Raw genomic sequence first — 22087 nt, 5'->3', positions numbered from 1 at the left:
AGGGAGCTTTCCTTCCTTTTAGCAAATCCTGAATAATAAGAAGTACCAAATTAAGCAGATAGGATAGTGTTTAAAAAAAAAAACAGTCTGTTCCAGAAAAGACCAGGTCAGGTCTTCAAGGAGAAGATGGAAGCTGAGATCTCTGCAGAGAACAAATACAGACGTGTTACAAGAAGACACACACAGGAAATAAAAGAAAACTTTCTATGGGAGATCAGAGAGCTCTATTTTTAACTCACTTCAAAAAAAAAAAATTTCCATTTGAATTCAAGGCTAAACAAGCACCAGAACTGATTTTAATCTTGAGGATCACCTCAGAAAGTTAAGACCATTTGTCATTTTGATGTGATTCTAGGATTAGTTGAGGCTGAACGGACAACAAAAATAAATTAATGGTCCAATTTTAGCCTGTCTCTAACAATGTTTATTCCAACAATAAGTCCCAAGTGTACATAGGAACTCGGCCAACCACTAAAACTACCATTCCGCTAGCCAAGCATGAAGCAGCCAAGACAACTTTATTTCCAGCAGGACAGCTAAGCATGGGGATTGAGGGGGGTGTCAAAACTATATAAGCTGCAGAGAACCACAAAGCAACATCTATCAGTAAGTTTTGTGGGATAAGCCATTTTTTTTTTACAAATGTGTTCGGGGTGGTGAGTATAAGTAAGAAAGCTGTTAGACCACTTTTAAAAATGTGTGAAAAGACAGCCTATTTCTACAAGTGGATTTCAGAAACCAGGCGTGAAAGTTTAGGTTCCAATTCAACAGTGAAAATGAGGAAAATCTTTGGTAAAGCCACAACAAAAAAGGGAGTGTTGCTGTTGCTAAATATGACTAGCTTTCACACCTACTCCTGTGGGGAACACGCTTCAAGAGTTGTGAATCCATCAGCAAGTTCTGTGGTGTCTATGTCCAAACAGGACTTTGAATCAAACCACTGCTCACCATCAGCCACCACCATCTTTCCCCTGGCCCACTTCAGTAACCTCCTATGTGGTTGCTCGCTTTTCCTCTTACCACCAGTATAATCTATTCAGAAGCCTGGGTGATCTGTTAAACTCATGACCTCGATCGTGTCTTATTTCTGACTTTCCACTGCATGTAAAGTGAAACCAAAATTCCCAGAAGGCCTGTCATGACCTGGGTCCTTGTACACTTCTGTTGCCTTATACCACTCTTTCCCCTTGCTTATTACATTGCACACACTGGCTTTCTTGCCATTCCTTGAACTTATCAAGTTCTTTTCTACAAAGTCTTTGCTATCATCAGAGACGATAATGGATTATATTTGTTCAGCATTACTATATACCAGGCATTCTCCTAAGTACTTCATATGTATTAACTCATTTCATCACAATATTCCTATTATGTAGTTACTATGATTATCTCCATTAAGAATTGATGCATAGAAAGATTAAGTAATTTGACCAAGGAGGCAAAATAAGTTGCAGATCTGGAAAATATGCATAATGAGAGTAGAAGTAGGAGGAAGAGTAAAGAATTATATACTTATCTGTACAAGGCCTGTGTCTCCTTCAAGATTTCTCAGAGATGTCTGTTACTATGAATATAGCAGGTTGGATTACGTCCCCTGAAAATAACTAAAAATTAGATAAAATATGTATTTCAAAATATCTTCTTAAAAGAACTATGGGTTCATAAAATATTAGGGAATCACGAAGCCAAAATCCAAGGATAAGTGGGACCCTAGAGAATAATTAGAAGACTGAAGCTGCTTTTGCCATGAGGACATGTGCTGTGGCTGTGAACATGAATTTTGGTTTTTATGGATCTGCAGAATGAGAGGGGCAAGAGGCAAAGTCCAATCCTTGCATAACTTATGAGCCCACAAAAAGGTCTTTAATCCTACTGCTGGGACCCAAAGGGGCTATTCCTTCAAAGAAAGCCTGAATCAGAAATAAACCTGTTCCACCCATCCCCCAGAGGATTTTTTTTTAAAAAGCTGAATACCCTCCTTTAAGGTATTTCTTAAGGAATGAGATAAAAGGAAAGAGACCCCAGATGGAGGCCCTAATTATCAAAAAAATTAAAAAGCAAAGTAAGTAATAAATATGTGACCTAGAAAAACATTTACTGGGTCACCAAATAACAACACTTTGTGGCATTTAAAAATGGAAATTGAATTCATGCATGTGACAATACTAGCACCTAAATGAGGAGACAACACAGTTAAAGTGTTCTAACATCCTTATATTTTCTGGATTGAGGATAAAATGTTATCCAATTAAAACAGAAACCGTATAGGGGACTTCCAGGAAGATGGCGGAACAGGATTGGTCAAATTCACCCCTGCTACAAAGAACAGCTAGAGAAGGACAGAAAAAAGACCAGGAGAGTGATTTCAGGGTGTAAGTGACATGAGAGCGTCTCATATACCACATACGGAGGCCCTGGTTGAAAAAGCAGAACTGAGACATACAGAACCGGAGACCGTTCAACTAGTGCAAACAACCTAGGAATTCCTTTCCAGACAGAGGCCCGGAGCGGTCAGTAGAACATGGACAGGAAATATTTACATGCTACAAAGAAAAAAGACGATCACTAATCATATGAAGATATAGACAATTACAGCCCAGTCTAATGACCAAATTAAAACATGGGAGGAGACAGAGACTTCGGAACAACTAATCAAAGACGTTCCTAAAACTTTACTAAATAAAATCAGTGGGATGGCTAATGATATAAAGGAGATCAAGAAGACACTAGAAGAGCATAGAGAGGAATTTGAAAGAATAAATGCAAAAATTACAGATATCACAGAGATTAAAGATGCTATAGACCAAATAAAAAATATATTAGAGACACACAACAGCAAATACGAAGAGGCAGAAGAAAGAATATGTGAACTAGAGGGCAGAACAACTGATTTTGAACATATAAAAGAGCAAATGATGAAAAAGATGGAAAAATGTGAATTGGATCTAAGGGAAATGATAGACAAAACAAAGTACAAAAAAGATGGAAAAGAACAAAGGCCTAGGAAGATTAGTGGGGGATATAATGGGGGAAAACTTCCCAACCTTTACAAAAGACATAAATAATGCAAATCAAAGAATCCCAATGAACTTCAAATAGAATAAATCAAAATGGGCCTAACCCAAGACACATTAATCAGTCTGTCAAATGTCGAAAAGCAGCACAAAATTCTGAAAGTGAAAAACAATCTATTACATACAAGGGAAACCATAAAAGACTGAGTTTAGACTACCCAACTGGCATCATGGAGGCAAGAAGACAGTTGAATGGTATATTTAACATCCTGAAGAAAAAAAAAGACTTCCAGCCAAGAATTCTGTACCCAGCCACACTGTCCTTCAAAACTGAGTGAGAAGTTTGATATGGGTTAAGAGTTTGGTAATGAGGTTGGACATAATTGTAAGGGAAGAGATAGAAGTGAAGGCAGTTCACTAGTGGGTCTGTAAGTCATGTTACCATTTGAAGGTGAACATGATTGAAAAGGGTTGTAGAGATTTATGTGTCCCACTGATTAACACTACAAATATAAATAAGTTCTTTTTTTTTTTTCTGCATGGGCAGGCACTGGGAATCGAACCCAGATCTCTGGCATGGTAGGCAAGAACTCTGCCTGCTGAGCCACCGTGGCCCGCCCTATAAATAAGTTCTTACATGAACTACTGAAAAGGTATGAATGGTCTACAAACTGTGTATAATTTCGGGGTATGGGGGGAAAATGTTTTTGCATTCTCTGGGCTATGTTTAACAGGCAAACATCAACAGTACCACAGCAATACCAGGGATACATAATGAGGGGAGGGACAAGAATTAGGGGTAGGTTTGGACTTTCTGTTTGGTGAGGTGTGTTTGTTGGCTATCTTTCTCTTTGGAACAATGAAATTATATAAAATTGAGAGTGTGGATGAACTGTTGACTTTGGACATTATACATTATACATGTCCAGTAGATAGAAGTGGATGAAAGATACACTGATTGAAACATAGATTGGCGAATGATGGTGTAAATATATGATCGAACATGGTGCTGCTACAAAAAGGAATGAAGTTGTGAGACATGCAATAATGTGAAGGAGCCTATGGGTCATTTGGTGAGGCAAAATAAGCCAGAAACAAAAGAGCAAATATTGTATGGTCTCATTTAAAAAATACTTAGAAGAAAACTGGGGCTTAGATTGTAAGGTCTTAGAGCAGTCACACTTAGTACAGAGTTGTTATTGTTATTTCTGAATTTTGAAGGACTGTTTTATATATGTGTAACCCAGTATTTAGAGATAAAAATGAAGCTGATTGGGTTGGGATTAAGATAATTCAAAATACAGGGGTATGGAAGACATTGACTATATTTTGGGACTTCACTTACTCTTTGAGAATAATGGAAGTTTTATTTCCAGAGCCTAAGTTTTCTGTAGCACATAATCTAACTCAACTTGTATGGAGAGATAGTTTAAACAATCCAAACACAGGGAACCCAGAATAAGAATAAGAGCCTTGAATATAGCTTCATGTACTGCCTGGATACATTTCAGAGCACATTAAGCAGATAAAAAATATCGGTAAAGTCCCTTGAGGGATAGGAGAAAAAAACATGGAACTATTAAACTTTACCATCGGGAAAACCCTGGATACTGTGCCAAATATTAGGGATACCTAAATCAGCAGGCCAAGCCCTTGATATTGAGGCTTTTTCTTGCATATGTAGCAGAGAAGGTAAGCCTACTTACAGGTATGCCTAAGAATCACCTCCAGAAGACCTCTTTTGTTGCTCAGATGTGGCGTCTCTCTCTCTCTAAGCCTAATTCTACAAGTGAAACCACTGCCCTCCCCAATATGGGACATGATTTGAAGGGATGAAAGTCTCCTTGGTGGCATGGGAGATGACTCCCGCCTGGCCCTGGTACCGTGGGATCAACAATGTCATCCTGACAAAGAGAGGGAAAAGAAGTATATTAAATAAGGCTGAGAGAGTTCAAATAGAGTCGAGAGGCTATACTGGAGGTCACTCTTTTGCAAGCTGCTGTTTGACATTGCTACCTATCATAACTTGCCAAATGAAAACCAAAACCATTTCTGCCAATCCTAAAGAACACCTAGGGTATTATATAAGAGTCTACAAAGGTTCCATGTACTAGGGTAACTTTCCAGACACCTACAACCTCCATATGGGTCCCTGGACCAGATAAGTCCTGAAACCTAGCCCAGCCTCCCCAGAATATAAACTAATTCTATCTCCTTATCCCATATTATCGACAGCCCCTTCCAACATGAAAAAGCTAGGATGGGCATAGCCCAAATACCCGTAAAGAATGTGATGATGGAATCATACAGAGAAAGTCAGGTTTAACAAATAGAGTATGAGTACTCAGTCACTATACTGACACTTCTTTTTAGTTCCAGTACCTTACAGCAGCTGGAAATAAAAACCTAAAATTGCAGAATTGTAACCCAACCAAACTCTGAAATCTCTTCTACAACTAAGTGTTGCGATGTACTTTGAAATTTACTGTATTTATGTATATATGTTAGTTAAACAGAAAGAGGCGTATAACAGAGAAGATAGTGTTTAACAGATGAAAAGAAAACAGAAATAGTATAAAGGAACTAAAGTAATTAAAAAGGCAAAATATGAGCTAATCAAGATACTTAGAAAAGACAAATAGAAAGCAAAAAATACGGTAGGTAAGTTCAAATAAATCCACAATTATAAGAAATATTTTAAGTAGGAAAAAAAGACTAATTTTTAAATAATTTGATATACTATTTATGTAGTTTATGCACTAACTGATCTCTTTTATAGGAAACCTGAATGGATATTTATCACTTGTACATAAAGCACTATACAATAAAGGCAAGAGTTAATCACCTTTTAACAAAAATACTTCATATGCAACAAAGTATGAAAGATATTTAGGGGTTGATAATCACCTGCTGCAAAACACAAAACAAAATACAGGGCGGGCCGCGGTGGCTCAGCGGGCAAGAGTGCTTGCCTGCCATGCCGGAGGACCCCGGTTCGATTCCCGGCCCCAGCCCATGTAAAAAACAAACAAACAAACAAAATATAATAAAATAAGAAAATGTTTAAAGATGTTTCCCTTTCTTCCTCCCTTCCTTCCTTCTATCCGTCCTTCCTTCTCTCTGTCTTTCTTTAAAAAAAAAAAAAAAAACAAAAACAAAATACATTTACTAGATTATTTTTCAATTGCAGCTGTCCCCTGGCATTTCCCATAAACAAACTCTCCAGTGTAATTAACTTGGTGATTAGTTTAAGCCAATACATTCTTTTTTCTTTCCCACCATCCCCCATAACCTGCATTGGCACCATATTATTAAAAGCATTAAGTACCTGGGATTAATGCTTCAGATCAAGACATCATTTGAGTAATTTCCAATGATATACAGCTCTTTATGTAAAACAGATGTTTTGTGGTCACAATTACTTCAAAAATAATTATATTCCTATAACCTGACATATCACGCTTTAGCAATTACAGAACCATGATGTTAACACATGGCAATTTATAGTTTAGGTAAATGTGAAATGCTAAAAGATGTGAACAGCTGTTTTGCACTGTAAGTTTAGACTGCTGCAAAATTCAGGTAATGAATATTTTTTCAGTTTTACATAACCAGCCCATGGTACAGCATACTAAATCATAAAGACTTTCAGAAGTACAAATCCAAGGAAGGTAATACCTTTACTAAGTTACAGAACTTTGGCAAAACAATCAATGCGGTACTCTTTTAAGACAATAAAATCTTTTTGTTGGAGTCATATTGCTCTAGCAATAATTTTTACTCCAAAAATATCATTTAAGTACCAATTCTAAACACTACGATTTTTAATGGTGCTTTAGAGCAGAGCAAGTTCATACAAATTAGCATGCTTTTAAAAATTACTATTTCTCCTTTTAAAAATAAGTTCCCTCAGTAAGCTATTAAAGTTTAATGCAGTAGGGCAATCATGTGTATATCAAAAGGCAGTTCTGCTTTGTTCTGGGGTTGGTCCAATGCACGAAAAGCTTTAAAATTCTACCTTAAGGAGAATCAATATGCTAATACCAATTTCAAAGTACTTTTTCAAAAATTGTAAAGTTTTTACACAAACGTTAGAACCCTTAAAATTTGATGATCATCCAAATAACACAAATATCAGATGGTCTCTTTTATTGCATCTTTTCTGTTTTCATCAAGTCACATACACTTTCTACAGCTTATTACAAAAAAAGGTCTACCTAAAATACAGTTGTTGTTTTTTTTTTAAATAATAACTATGTTGCCAGCTTGAAAAGACCTGGGGGATCCAATGTTGCACACCAATTTTAATTATCATATCTACAAATGCTGCCTCTGCCACTTTTGTCCTCATGCTTCCTCTTGCTGAAGCCGTCAATTCTTCAGTCTCTGAATTTAATTTACGTATTACCCATTCCATCACCTCTCGGCCCTCATAGCATTTGAAGAAATTGTACTTGCCATCAGTCCTGCCATGTGATTAGTGAGGCTGACTCCCTTCTCAGTGATTAATGTTTCTTGAATCAAAATAGTTTTCTGGGCCTTAAGAATGTGGTTTGTATACAAGTCTCTCTCTCATCGACTGAAATCATATTTGTAAATGAAATATTGATAGATTTAAGTTCCGTTGTTCTCGCTGCGGGACCAACTACCAAATGTTCCTACACATGTTTTGGTTCTTGCTGCCCCAATAAGAGATTCCCCACAACTTTCCAGAGGGACCTGAATGTCTGTCCTATACATCAACTCCAACCACACTTGGGTTCATAGAATTTGGGTATTCTGCATTGCAGCCATTTTAACAGTTTCTCATGGGGGGTCAAAGACGTGCCCTGAAGTCCATAGTTTCATGGTGCCAGTAACATGAGCAGTGCCTGGGTGGCACTAGGGGATAGTGAGGTAAGAGGCAGCACCTGCCTCCTACTCCACCCCCCACCCCCCACAACCACCCCCTTACGAACGAATGTTATACTGCTACAAGAAAGGAATGACAGGGCGGGCCACGGCGGCTCAGCAGGCAAGGATGCTTGCCTGCCATGCCAGAGGACCCGGGTTCGATTCCTGGTGTCTGCCCATGTAAGAAAAAAAAAAAAAAAAGGAATGACATTGTGAGGCATGCAACGATGTGAATGAATGTGTGGGATGTTTGGTGAGGCAAAATAAGCCATGAACAAAAGAACAACAATGATATGGTCTCCTTTAGAAAATGCTTACAAGAAAACAGGGGCCTAAATTGTAAGCTTTAAAAGCAGACACATTTAGTCTGGGTAGTAATTATTATTTCTGGATTTCAAGAAGATGTTTTAAATATATAAAGATATCCTGATCTTTACAAATAAGAACAAAGCTGACCAGATTGGGCTTAAAGTAATTCAGAATACAAGGGTAAGGAAGACAATGTCTGTATTTTAGAACCACACATACTCTTTTAAAAAAAAAGGAAATTTTTTTTTCTTAAAAAGAAATGAAATCATTTGGTAGTTGGTTATTTTTGGTACAACCAGAAGATTGTGGGATATTGAATTAAGGAGACTTTGACTGCCTTAGAAATCAATTTAACATTCTATAGGGTGTTGGGTGGGGGCACAGTATTTAGTGGCCATAATACAAGACATACTAAATGGCAATTTGGAGTCACACTTTACGAGCTTAATATGTCAAACATTTTAAGTTACTTCTGTTCCTACGTTGTTTCTTGGAATTGTTTTTTAAAGAAAACCACTCCCTTATCTTGGCTCAATTCTTTTTCTGTCAGAATTGAGTACATACAGTAACATCTTTGGTTATAGTAGTCCAATTTTCCTATATAACTTTGTTATGTGCTCAGAAAGACTGGAAATTTGAGTATGCAGTGGATAGGATATCAATTATGAATTACCGGGACTGATGATGTAACAGCAATTTGAATATCAACACTTGATATTCCTCTTAAGGGAAATTTGCCTCCAAATTTTAAGTTGGAAGGTGACTGGAATAATTTTAGTAAAGAATTACAACTACATGGCTTTTTAGATTTTCGGTATGTACGTAAAGAATTATGTGCAAATATTTCCTAGTTTCTGTGCGTTGATCTTCAATAAAATCAGTCAAATCTCAGTTACTAAAGAAAAACAAAACCTGCACAAGTTTTCCTACTAGAGGTGGGAAGCAACTGGGTTCCTGCTGCATTACCATCCACGGTGCAGCCCATGAGACTTACAATACCATCTGGACACCCCTGTATAGACCCCTCAGCCTTTGATAATAGGGTTTGTTCTCCATTTCTAGTTTTTGAATGATCAGATATACCTTACATGCCAAAGACATGTGCTTATTACAGTGGCAGCCTTTATTTGCAGCAGTGCTGGTCTCTGCTGAGGAAATATCACCTTGAGTTGTATGTACTGAGTTCTTCACAATCTACAAAAGTCCCAATAAGTGTGGTATCATTTCAAAGTACATCTGTAGGGCTTGTAGTTCCAGTTAAGATGGAGTATGTCATCCCACTGAATGCAACTAGAATTCCTAGACAGCATGCATGATGCAATTACCTGAGACCTCTGCAAAGAAAATGGCAGCAGGTAGGGACAGAGAAGGAAACCAGAACTCAAAGTTCAAACTATCAATGGTTTACTGCTTAGTTTTATTGCCATTTCCTCCTGTATTTTCTGGCACAGATTTAAAGGCAGAGTGAATAGCAGAACTCTGAACTGGAAACAGACAGAAAATATTCCTAAAGGAGCCCTCTCTTTCTGATCCCAACAGTAGGAAGAGAGATCCTGTGGCATTAAGTAAGAAAAATCCCTGGGTCTTTTCTCTCCTAAACCTGCCCCCAGGCAAGTCCTTTTTCAAAAGTGCAACTCAGTGTTGGCAGAGATTGGTCAGGAACCTGAAATCCTGAGAAAAAGGAATCCTTCTCTTTGACCTAAGGAATCATGGTCTCAAAAGCATGGGAAGAATCTCCATGCTTCCCCCAAAGAGTAATGCAACTGCAGGAAGTATGTGGCCGAGTAGGGAAACAAAAGTACCAGTTTTCTAACCAGAAGACCAGGAAGGAGAGAGCTGGCAGACATCAGAACGTGGTGGAGATAAGGAAGAGGAAGGGGTTTTATAAAAAGGATCCCACAGAACTGTTCATGAAATTCTGGGCCCCTCTGAGGTACACACATGTGGATGGAACCAAAGCTTTAAGAATGGAACTATAGGGTAGACCACTGGCAACATCTCCAATTTGTCCCTAGATGTTCACATGAGACAGATCTGAAAAGCATTACGAAGTCTTTAAAACTCAAGTTGACACTAAAACCATAGCCTACATGAAGAGGACTGGAACTTGGGGAATGAAATAAATTGTGTCAGTTGCCTGATATAACAAAACATTTTCCATAAGAGTTAAACAAAACCTAGAGGTTCATGACATAATATTCAAATATTCAGGAAACACATCAGAATTATTCATCATATAAGAAATCAGCAAAGTGTAACAAATTCTCAGAGGAAAAAACAATCAACAGACACCAATGCCAAGATGACTCAGATATTCTAATTATCAGAAAAGAACTTTAAAACTGCTATTATAACCATGAACCAAGAAGTAAGATTGAACACTATACAAAAAGAATAAAAGGGAAAATTTAGAACTGAAAAATATAACTGAAGTTAAATAAAAATCACTGGATGGGCTCAGTGGAGAGAAGAAAGGAAAGAGGTAGTTGAAGATGAAAGATGAGTCATCAAATTGTCAAAAAAAAATTTAACAGAATTTCAGAAACCTATGGGAGATCAAAAAGTCTAACCAATATTCATGTCATTAAAGCCCAAGAAAGAGGGGAGAAAATGTGATATAGAAAAAATAATTTCCACATTTGGTAGAAGAGAAAAACTTCCAGATTCAAAAGGTTCAGCAAAGCCATAATAAAATAAACTAAAAGAAATCCATATTCATCATAATCAAATGTGAAAAACAAAGATAAATTAAAAATCTTGAAAGTAGCCCCCCCCAAAAGAAACATTTTAAATATAAGGGAATGATTATTCAAATTACTGTGAACTTCTTATCAGATATTATACCAAAAGGCAAGGAAATAGTTTTTGAGAGAGCTGGGAGAGGGCAGGGTAAAAAGTATATTCTGCGTTTGGCAAAAAAAAAAAATCCTTCAGGAATGAAGGAAAGGTACTCAGTTGAAAATTATCAGTAGACCTCTTTAAAAATGCTAAAGAAAGATCTTCAGTCAAAAAGCAAATGAGTCAGAGAAACTTGAAATGAAGGGAATGTAACAAAAAACATGAATAGCTGTATAAATCTAGTAAACTAATTTTTCTTTCTTAAGTTATTTAAAATATGCATGGCAGTTGAAAGCAAACACTGTCTTGTGGGATTTTCAATGTCTGTAAATATAATACATATTTTAATTACAACATGTATTAGAGTTCTCTGGAGAAATGGAACCAACAGCAGAGATACGTAAATATGTGATTTTATAAAAGTGTCTCACGCAACTGAGGGAATGCACGAGTACAAATTCCAAAGGGCAGACCACTAGCTGGCAATTCCAAAGGTCATCAGTTAACTCTCCAGGAGAGACTGGCTGGCTAAAAGAAGTGAAAGTGCTGTCTTCTCCCTTAAAAGTCTTCAAGTGATTATAGTAAATTAAACTGATTGGATTCCCTCCTTGTGGGAAAAACAATCCTTTAGCTGATGGTGGATGTAATCAGCCACAGATGCAATCAACTGACTGATGATTTAAAAAAAACAGACTTCTGGTTCATTAAGCAGCCACATATCCTTGCAGTAATGGTTAGGCCAGTGTTTGATGGACCAGAGAAGGGGATACCATCACCTGGCCAAGTTGACATATGAACGCAATTATCACAATCCACCCCTTGTCAACTTGGCTGGTACCATAATTGGGTCTTCAAAAGGTCATTCTACCATTCTATCAACACAACTGCTTCCACGAGCATATGTCCATTCCTGCGCTTTATTTGCCGTGAAGTGGGTTCCTTGATCAGAAGCAATGCTGTGTGGAATACCATGACAGTGGATAAAGCATTCCATAAGTTCACGAATGGTAGTTTTGGCAGAAGCACCGCATGCAGAGAAGGCAAATCCATATCCAGACCACGTGTCTATTCCAATTAGAACAAATCACTGCCCCTTCTGTGATGGAAGTGGTCCAATGTTATCAGCCTGCCACCAGGTAGCAGGCTGATCACCTCAGGGAACAGTGCCATATTGTGGACTGAGTGTGGGTCTCTGCTGCTGGCAGATTGGGCACTCAGAGTGGTTGTAGCCAGGTCAGCTTGATGAGTAGAAGTCCATGTTGCTGAACCCATGCATAACCTCCATCCTTACCACCATGATCAATTTGTTCATAAGCCCATGACAGGAGTGGCTGGGGAAAGAGACTGACTGTATCCACAGAACAGGTCATCTTATCCACGTGATTATTAAAATCTTCCTCTGCTGAAGACACCCTCTAGTGAACATTCACATGGGATACAAATATCTTCATGATTTTTGCCCATTCAGAAAGGCCTAGCCACATACCTCTTCCCCAGATCTATTTGTCACCAAATTTCCAACTATTTTCCTTCTATGTCCTTGACCATCCAGCCAAACCATCAGCAACAACCCATGAGTCAGTATACAAAATACACCTCTGGCCAGTTCTCCTTCCAAGCAAAATGAACAAGCAGGTGTACTGATTGAAGTTCCACCCACTGGGAGAATTTCCCCTCACCACTGTCCTTTAAGGACATCTCAGAATGGTGGTATAGCACTGAAGCTGTCCACTTCCAGGTGGTCACTGCATATGGTGCAGAACTATCTGTGAACCAGGCTGAATTTTCTCTTCCTCAGTTAACTGATTGTAAGGATCTCCACAAAAGGTGATAGCTCTTGGGCTGGGAAAGAAGTTAATGCGGCAGGTGTGCCATGGATGCAATCAATGTACTGATGGTTTTATTAAACAGCCATGAAATGTCCTTACAGTAATTGTTAGGCCAGTGCTTGCTTGACCAAATAACCAGGCACCATGACCTGGCCAAGGTGATAAAACATCACACAACATAAAGTGGAAGAGTAAAGGATCTTATTATATTCTACTTGAAACGGCAAAATAAACTTAAAGCAAACTGAAGAAAGACATAAAGAGCAAAAATAAGTAAAATTTAAAATAGGAAATAGAGAAAAAATCAATAAAACCAAATTTATTTCTTTGGAAATACTAATCCAATTGATAAACTTCTAGTGTTAAGACAAAAAGAAAAAGGACATAAATCATCAGTGTCAGGAACTGAGGAGGAAATATTGCCAAACACCTCACAGACATTAAGAAGAACATAAGGAATACTATAACAACTCTTGACACAAATTCAACAACTTAGGTGAAAGGGACCAAGCCTCTAAAAGGCTCAAACTACCAAAACTCACTGAAGAAGAAATAAATAACCCAAGTAGTCCTGTATCCTGTATCTAGTAAAGAAGTGAACTCATGGTTAGAGAGTCTCCCAAAAAAGAAACCTCAAGGCCCAAATGGTTGCATTGATGAATTCCATCAGACACTTCAAGAAAAAAAAAAAATGCCAATTCTACACAATCTCCTACAGAAAAGAATACAAGAAAAGGGAATACTTCAACTTATTTTATGAGGCCCAGGCAAAAAGTAAATAGCCCACATAAACAAAGACAAAAACAGACAAAAAGTAAATAGCTCTCATAAACACAGGCAAAATAGTTCTAAATAATATTAACAAGTTCAAACAAATTGCAACATATACAAAGAAGCATTAGCATGGTCACATGGCATTTTTCCCAGGAATTGTAGGTCAGTTCAACATTCAAAAGCAATCAACAGAATCCACCATTATAGTAGACTAAAGTCACATGTTCATTATCAATTGTTACAGAAGAAGCATTTCATAAAATTCAACAATAATCCATGTCCCATTTGAGTGGACTCAGGAACCTTGTCAAAAATCAGTTGGCCACAGGGGGCTGCAAGGTCATTCAGGGGTAGAATTCACACCTTCCATGCAGGAAACCTGAGTTCAATTCCTAGTCATGAACTTGGCCCCCCCACCCAAAAAAAAAAAAAGCAAGAAAAACAAACAAAAAAGTCAAAAGATGGCGCTGCAATAACAGGATATACACATGGAAAATCAATGAAATCTGACCCCACCATACAGCATACAAAATAATAATAATAATAATAATAATAATAATAATAAATTGGCCAAAGATTTGAGGGTCTATATTTGAACTTTCAATTAATTCCATTGGTCTATATATCTATCCTTACATCAGAATCATGCTGTTTTGACCAAGGTAGCTTTGTAATATGCTTTAAAGTCAGGAAGTGTGAGTCCTCCAAGTTTGTTCTGCTTTTTCAAGATGATTTTGGTTATTCAGAGCATGCCATGGTTTTTATTTATAAGATCAGTATTGTAAAGATTTTAATTCTTTCCATTGTGACCTGTGGATTCAATGTAATCTTATTCAAATTTTCTTTAGGATTTTTATTTTTAATCTAAGAAGACCATTCTTCACAAATTGAAGCATGGAGGAGCAAAGAGCCAATAAGAGCCAAGAAATTCTTCAAACTATAGATTAGCATAAGACAACTTACCTTACTATATTACAAAAATTATATTTTAATTATTACAACATAATTGAAGCAGGTGGTACTGACAGAGGAATAGCAAAAAGGACTAATAGGATACAGCACAGAGCCTAGAAGCATACCATGATTTTATCAGCATCTGATATGATAGAAGTAGCACTTAAGACATCTAAACAAAGTTTTTTCAGAGACTATGAGTGGAAAAACTGGATATTCATAAGGAAAAACATGAAATTAAATTCCAACTTTATACAATATAATAGTTCTTAATTGATCTGGAATAAATTAAGTTTTAAAAAACAAAAACTATGTATTTTAGAAGATAATATAGGGGCAAGATGGCAGCTTAGTGAGGTATGGAATCTAATTCATCCTCCAGAGCAGCTAGTAAATAGCCAGGAACAGTATACAACAACTGCTAGGGCCACTTCAGTGAGACACATCGTACACCAGGCTGGACAAGCTGGACCGACTGAGACCCTACACAGAACTGTAATTTCCCCAAGCCACACAGACCAGCACCCCTCCCCCATGGGCAACACAGCTGAGTTCCCCAAGGGGAAAGGAAACAGACTTTACTAGCACCAAGAGCTTAGTTCAACCAAGCTCCAAGTGCAGAATTAATCAACAAATTCTGACTACTGAAAATGGCTCCCAGCTCAGATAAATTTGGAATAAGAAGTAAAAGTACTAGGAGTGCTTGCCCTTGCAGAGAGAGGGGAAGGCAGATGATGACACAGAGGTTTTTTTAATCAACCAGCACAAAATACTTAAAAAGGGCTGGACGCTACATAAAGGGGACACACAGAGCCTGGAAATACATAGAGCAAGCCTGAGGAATGGGGGTCCTGCTCTAAAAAGGATTTTTTTTTTTTGCTGTGTTTCTATTACTTAACAGATCATTTGATAGAACTTCAAGGCTTCTCAAGCTCCAACTGCCCTAGGCAAAGGTGGAATTAAGCTTGTCTGAGACACAGTAGCTCATCAGGTGAATGGAGTTAATTCCCAGGAGGCTGTGCCTTCCCCAGGAAGAGGGGTGGAGTTCAGCTCAGATGGAATCAAGCAGTTCAGGTCCCAAGTGCCCAGAAAACTAAAATAATTAATGCTTACCTCACCTCCATGTCAACCACTCCCTCAGCAGGGAGAGTCTGCTAAAGTCAAAGGCATGGCATCACTTTATGCTGGTGGGAAGCCACAGGCAGACATGCACCACGTACTGGGCAGGATAGGAAAAGCACAGAGTCTAGAGGCTTCATAGGAAAGTCTGTCAATCTGCTGGGTCTCACCCTCAGGGAAAACTGATGAAGGCAACTCTTTCCTCCTCAGAGAAGGCAAGTTTAGTCTGGGAAAATCTGACTGTTCTTTATAATATCTGAGTAGACCCTCCTCAAAAGAAAAAAAAAAAAAAAGTTCCACATAGGCAGGGCAAGAAACAGAGAAACGAGAACTGAAAAATTCTGATCACTTAAACAGAACCTATGCTAGACATCTAGAATAAGCTGAACTGAATGTCAAAGAACAGATAGAGAACAAAGCCATCCAACAGAATCAACTAAAAAAGGAAGTCAAATGCCTAGACACCAGCAAAAAAGTAACAAGTTATACTAGGAAAATCAAAGCTATGGCCCAGTCAAAGGAACAAACCAACAACTCAATTGAGATATAGGAGGCGAAACAACTAATTCAGGATGTGCAAACAGACATGGAAAATCTCATAAAAAATCAAATCCACTTAAGGGAGGATATAAAGAAGGCACTGGGGGAACAAAAAGAAGAAATTGAAAGTTTGAAAAAACAAATCAGAATTTATGGGAATGAAAAGCACAGTAGAAGAGATGGAAACAAAAAACAATGGAAATGTACAATGATCTATTTGAAGAAGCAAAAGAAAGGATTAGTGAACTGGAGGACTGGACATCTAAAATCTGGCACACAAAAGAAAATATAGGGAAAAGAATGGAAAAAATATGAGAAGGGTCTCACTCAGGAAATTGAATGACAACATGAAGTGCATGAATATATGTGTGGTGGGCATCCCAGAAGGAGAAGAGAGGGGAAATGGAGGAAAAAGATTAAGGGAGGAAATTATCACTGAAAATCTCCCATCTCTTATGAAAGACATATAATTACAGATCCAGGAAGTACCTTGTACTGGAAACAGAATAGATCCAAATTTCCCAACTCTTATGAAAGACTTAAAATTACAGATCCAAGAAGTGCAGCATACCCCAAATAGAATAGATCCAAACAGATGCACTCCAAGACATTTATTAATCAGATGGTCATATGTCAAAGAGAAAGAGAAAATTTTGAAAACAGCAAGAGAAAAGCAATCCATCACATAGAATGAAGATAAGATAATGTGTAGATTTCTCAGCAGAAACCATGGAGGCCAGAAGGCAGTGGTATGATATATTTAAGATTCTAAAAGAGAAAAACTGTCAACCAAGAATCCAGCAAAATTGTCCTTTGGAAATTAAAACATTTTCAGACAATCACCAAGAGAATTTGTGACCAAGAGACCAGCTCTGCAAGAAATGCTGAAGGGAGCACTACAGGCAGATAGGAAAAGGCAGGAGAGAGAATTGTGAAGAAAAATGTAGAAATGAAGACTATCAGTAAAGGTAAAAAGATCCATATTTCACACCTCATACAAAAATTAACTCAAAATGGATTAAAGACCTAAACGTTAGAGCTAAGTCCACAAAACTTTTAGAATAAAATGTAGGGAAATATCATATAAAACTTGTAATAGGAGATGGTTTCCTAGATCTTACACCCAAAGATATGACTTATAAAATCCAAAAGGCAAAATGGTAGAAGAAAGTACTGCCATTACAGTAATAACACTAAATGTTAATGGGTTAAACTCCCCAAACAAAAGACAGACTGGCAGAATGGATTTTAAAAAAAAGGACCCATTTATATTCTGTCTACAGGAGACTCATTCTAGACCCAAGGACAAAAATAGGTTGAAAGTGAAAAGTTGGGAAAAAACATTTCATGCAAACAACAATAAGAAAAGAACAGGAGTAGCTATACTAATATATGACAAATTAGACTTTGAATGTAAAACAATTAAAAGAGACAAAGAAGGACACTATGTATTAATAAAAGGAACAATTCAACAAGAAGACATAACAATCATAAATATTTATGCACTGAGCCAGAGTACTCCAAAATATATGAGGCAAACACTGATGGGAGAAATAGACACCTTTAACATAATAGTTGGAGACTTCAGGGGGTACACAGGTAGTTCACTGGTTGAATGTTCACCTGCCATCTGGGAGACCTGGGTTTGATTCCCAGCTGTGCACTTCCCAAAAAGAAAAAATAACAATCAAAAAATGGTGCTGCAATAATGGGATAGTCACATGGAAAAAGAATGAAATGTGATCTCCACCATAAAGCATACAAAATAATAATAATAGTAATAATAACAATTGGAGAACTTCAATTCCCTGCTCTCATAGATGGACAGAGCATCTAGACAGACGGTCAGTAAAGAAACAGAGAATTTGAATAATACAGTAAATGAACTAGACTTAACAGACATTTACAAAACTTTACACTCCACAAGAGCAGGATACACCTTTTCCTCAAGTGCTCGTGGATCATTTTCAAGGATAGATCATATGCTGAATCCAAGGCAGGTTTCAATAAATTTAAAAAGATTGAAATAATACAAAACATTTTCTCGGCTCATAAAGGAATGAAGTTGGCAATCAACAGGCAGAGGGGCAGAACATCCACAAATATATGGAGGCTAAACAACACACTTTCAACAACCAGTAGGTCAGGGAAGAAATTACAAGAGAAATCAGTAAATATCTTGAGGCAAATGAAAATGCAAACACAACATATCAAAATTTATGGGATGCAGCAAAGGCAGTGCTAAGAGGGAAATTTATTATCCTAAATGCCTATATCAAAAAAGAAGGGCAAAAATCTAGGAATTAATTATTCATTTAGAAGAACTAAACAGAGAACAGCAAACTGACCCCAAAGCAAGCAAAAGAAAAGAAATATTGAAGATTAGAGCAGAAATAATGAAATTGAGAGCATGAAAACAATCAAGAAAAATCAACAAAACCCGAAATTGGTTCTTTGGGAAAATCAATAAAATTAATGGACCCTTAGCGAGGTTGACAAAAAGAAAAAGAGAGAGGAGACAAATAAATAAAATCAGATATGGAAGAGGAGACATAGCCACTGACCCTGCAAAAATAAAGGAGGTAATGAGAGGATATTATAAGGAACTGCATGCTAAATTAAAATCCAAAAACTTACTTTGCAGAAATAGAAAACCCAATAACCAAATTTATTTGGAAGGACAGGGTGACCTGAATAGCTAAAAATATCTTGAGAAAGAAAAATGAAGTCAGAGTTCTCATGCTACCTGACTTTAAAGCATATTACAAATCTACAGTGGTCAAAAGAGCATGGCACTGGCATAAAGATAGATACACTGACCAATGGGATTGAATAGTGTGTTCACTATAGACCCTCTGATCTATGGACAACTGATCAGAGCAGCCTCTTCAATAAACGGTGTTTGGAGAACTGGATATCCATTTGCATGAGAATGAAAGAGGATCCATATTTCACACTTCATACAAAAATTAACTCAAAATGGATTAAAGACCTAAACGTTAGAGCTAAGTCCACAAAACTTTTAGAATAAAATGTAGGGAAATATATAAAACTTGTAATAGGAGATGGTTTCCTAGATCTTACACCCAAAGCATGAGCACTGAAGAAATAAATAAATGGGAACTCCTCAAAATTAAACACTTTTGTGCATTAAAGAACTTTGTCGAGAAAGTAAAAAGGCAGCCTAAGTAATGAGAGATAATATTTCGAACCCACATATCAGATAAGGGCTTAGGATCCAGAATATATAAAGAGATTCTTCAGCTCAACAATAAAAAGACAAACAATCCAATTTAAAAAACAGGCAAAAGACATGAACAGTGCTAGAGAGGATGTGGAAAAAGAGGCACACTTATCCACCATTGGTGGAAATGTAAAATGGTGCAACCACCGAGAAAAGCAGTTTGGCAGTTCCTAAGTTAAGTTTAGAATTGCCATATGATCCAGCAATCCCATTGTTAAGTATCTATTCAGAGGATATGAGGGCAACTACACAAAAGACATTTGCACAACAATATTTATAGCAGAATTATTACAATTACCAAGAGATGAAACAGCCCATCAAGGGATGAGTGGCTAAACAAGTTGTGGTACATACATACAATGGAATATTATGCAGCATAAGACAGAATAAAGTCATGAAGCATGTAACACCATGGATGGATCTTGAAGACATTATGCTAAGTGAAATTAGCCAGAAACAAAAGGACAAATACCATATGGTCTCACTGATATGAGCTAACATTAATAAGTGAACCTGGAGAATTTCAATTAAGAAAGGTGGAGAGTGGGTTATTGATGCTGAATGAATATAGACTGAACAACAGGAATGACTGTAAAGATTCAAAAATGGATAACACAATATTGGCTGATTGTAGCACAATAATGTAAGTACACTGAGCGAAGCTGAATGTGAGTATGATTGAGGAAGAAGGGGAGGGGCACATACGAAACTAGAAGGAAAGATACACAATAAAGACTGAGATGGTATAATTTAGGAATGCCTAGAGTGTACGATGATTAAATGTACAAATTAAAGAATGTTTTTGTATGAGGAAGAACAAAGGAATGTCAGTATTGCAGGGTGTTGAAAATAGATGGTATGTGGGAAAAAGTAATATCAATGCAAGCTAGAGTCCATAGTCAATATGTAATATGCTTCCACTGAATGTAATGAAAGTATTATGCTAAAACTAAATGTAAACAAGCAGGAGTATGGGTGAGGGGTATAGATTCTTTGTGGAGGAGTAGGAAATGTCTTCAAATACGGTACGGTGGTGAAGGCATGTCTATATACTTAGGATGGGTTGTATGATATGTGAATAAAACAATTAAAAATGAACAGAGAGAAGCAAGTGCTAGAGAAAATGTGGAGAAAGAAATGTACCCATTCACTATTGGCAGGGAAATGAGAGGTGCAGCCCCTTGGAAGGCAGTGTGGTGGTTCCACAGGAGGTAAGGGGTGGGGTTGTCATATGATCCTGAGACCCTGCTGCCCAGTATATACCTGGAGGAGCTGAGTATGGAGACACGAATGGACATTTCCACACTGGTGTCTCTGGTGACAATGTTTGTGATTCATAATGGATGGAAGTGGCCTAAGGGTACAATGAATGAGGACTGGAAGGGGGAACTACGGTGTATTTACAATGGACTACTGAGTGGCAACAAGAAGGAGGGAAGTTATGAGGCATGCAACTAGACAAATGAATCTTAAGAGCTGTATGTTCAATGAAATGTCAGGAATGAAAAGACAAATATTATCATGCTTCAATCATATGGACTAAAGGTAAAATTTTGGTGAACTAAAGTTGAGAGCATGATATCAGGTTAGAGCATATTGTAAAAGATCCTAGATTGTAAGCTCTTACAGCAGTCATATATATTAAGTGGGTGTAACTGTTAATTCTCAATTCTCAGATACTGAGATGCTTGCATATAACATGGTTTTCCCAGAAACTTTGGGTATTTATGTGACACCTAAGATTCAGAGTTAGTGCTCTGAAGCTATAAGAGTCAGCAGTACCCCATATAGGAACCGGTTAAAAAGGTTGAAAAAGTGATTAGACTTTGAGTAGAGATGTTAATGAAGCTGATCTGGATAGGACCAAGGTATATCAGAAGACTGGGTAAAGGATGATATCCATATTTTAAAACTTCAACTTCTGTGTGAGACTAAAGGGAGAGATGTTTATTTCATGCAAAATTTATATTTTGGCTAGTACATTTACTAATTTAACTTGTATGGTCAGGTTAGTTGAGTACCGTAAGTACATGGAATCTTGAACAGGGCATGAGATTCTGTTGGTTTTTCCAGGTTAGTGTGATGCCCCAAGAAATCCCAGGGTGATTTGGACAGTGAAAAAAGAAGTATTTGCAAAGCTCCCTTGGGGGAATGGGGAGAAAGGGGGAAATATACAACTTCCCCATCTGGAGAATTTCTGATATTCTCACAAGCAGTAGGGACAACCAAATCAATAAGCCAAACCCTCAATCTTGGGGTTCTCCCCTAAGAAACTTATCCCTGCAAAGGGTAGGCTAAGCCTACTTAAAATTAGGCCTAAGACTCACCCCAAGAGAACCTTTTTTGTTGCTCTCATGTGGCCTCTCTCTAAGCCAACAAAACAAGTGAACTGACTGCCCTTCCCTCACTCCCAGGGGTGTAAAACCTCCCTAGCAACATGGGACAGAAATCCTGGGATGAGCCAGGACCTAGCATCAAGGGACTGAGAAAACCTTCTCGACCAAAAGGGGGAAGAGAGAAGTGAGGCAAAATAAAGTGTCAGTGGCTGAGAGATTTCAAACAGAGCCAAGAGG

General features: G+C 37.6%; 1 protein-coding gene and 1 pseudogene across 11 annotated transcripts in view; both read right to left on the bottom strand.

Annotated features, from left to right (window-relative positions):
* The window catches only part of FMN1 (formin 1), a 439238-nt gene that overhangs the window by 252666 nt on the left and 164485 nt on the right, over positions 1-22087 (bottom strand). The gene's annotated exons all lie outside the window — the stretch shown is intronic.
* LOC143655090 (PRELI domain containing protein 3B pseudogene) lies at positions 6522-7944 on the bottom strand (annotated as a pseudogene).

This window comes from Tamandua tetradactyla, chromosome 14 (genome assembly GCF_023851605.1).
Source record: "Tamandua tetradactyla isolate mTamTet1 chromosome 14, mTamTet1.pri, whole genome shotgun sequence".
Classification (NCBI taxonomy): domain Eukaryota; kingdom Metazoa; phylum Chordata; class Mammalia; order Pilosa; family Myrmecophagidae; genus Tamandua; species Tamandua tetradactyla.
The sequence above is the reverse complement of the archived record's forward strand: the minus strand, read 5'-3'. Positions and strand labels throughout refer to the sequence as shown.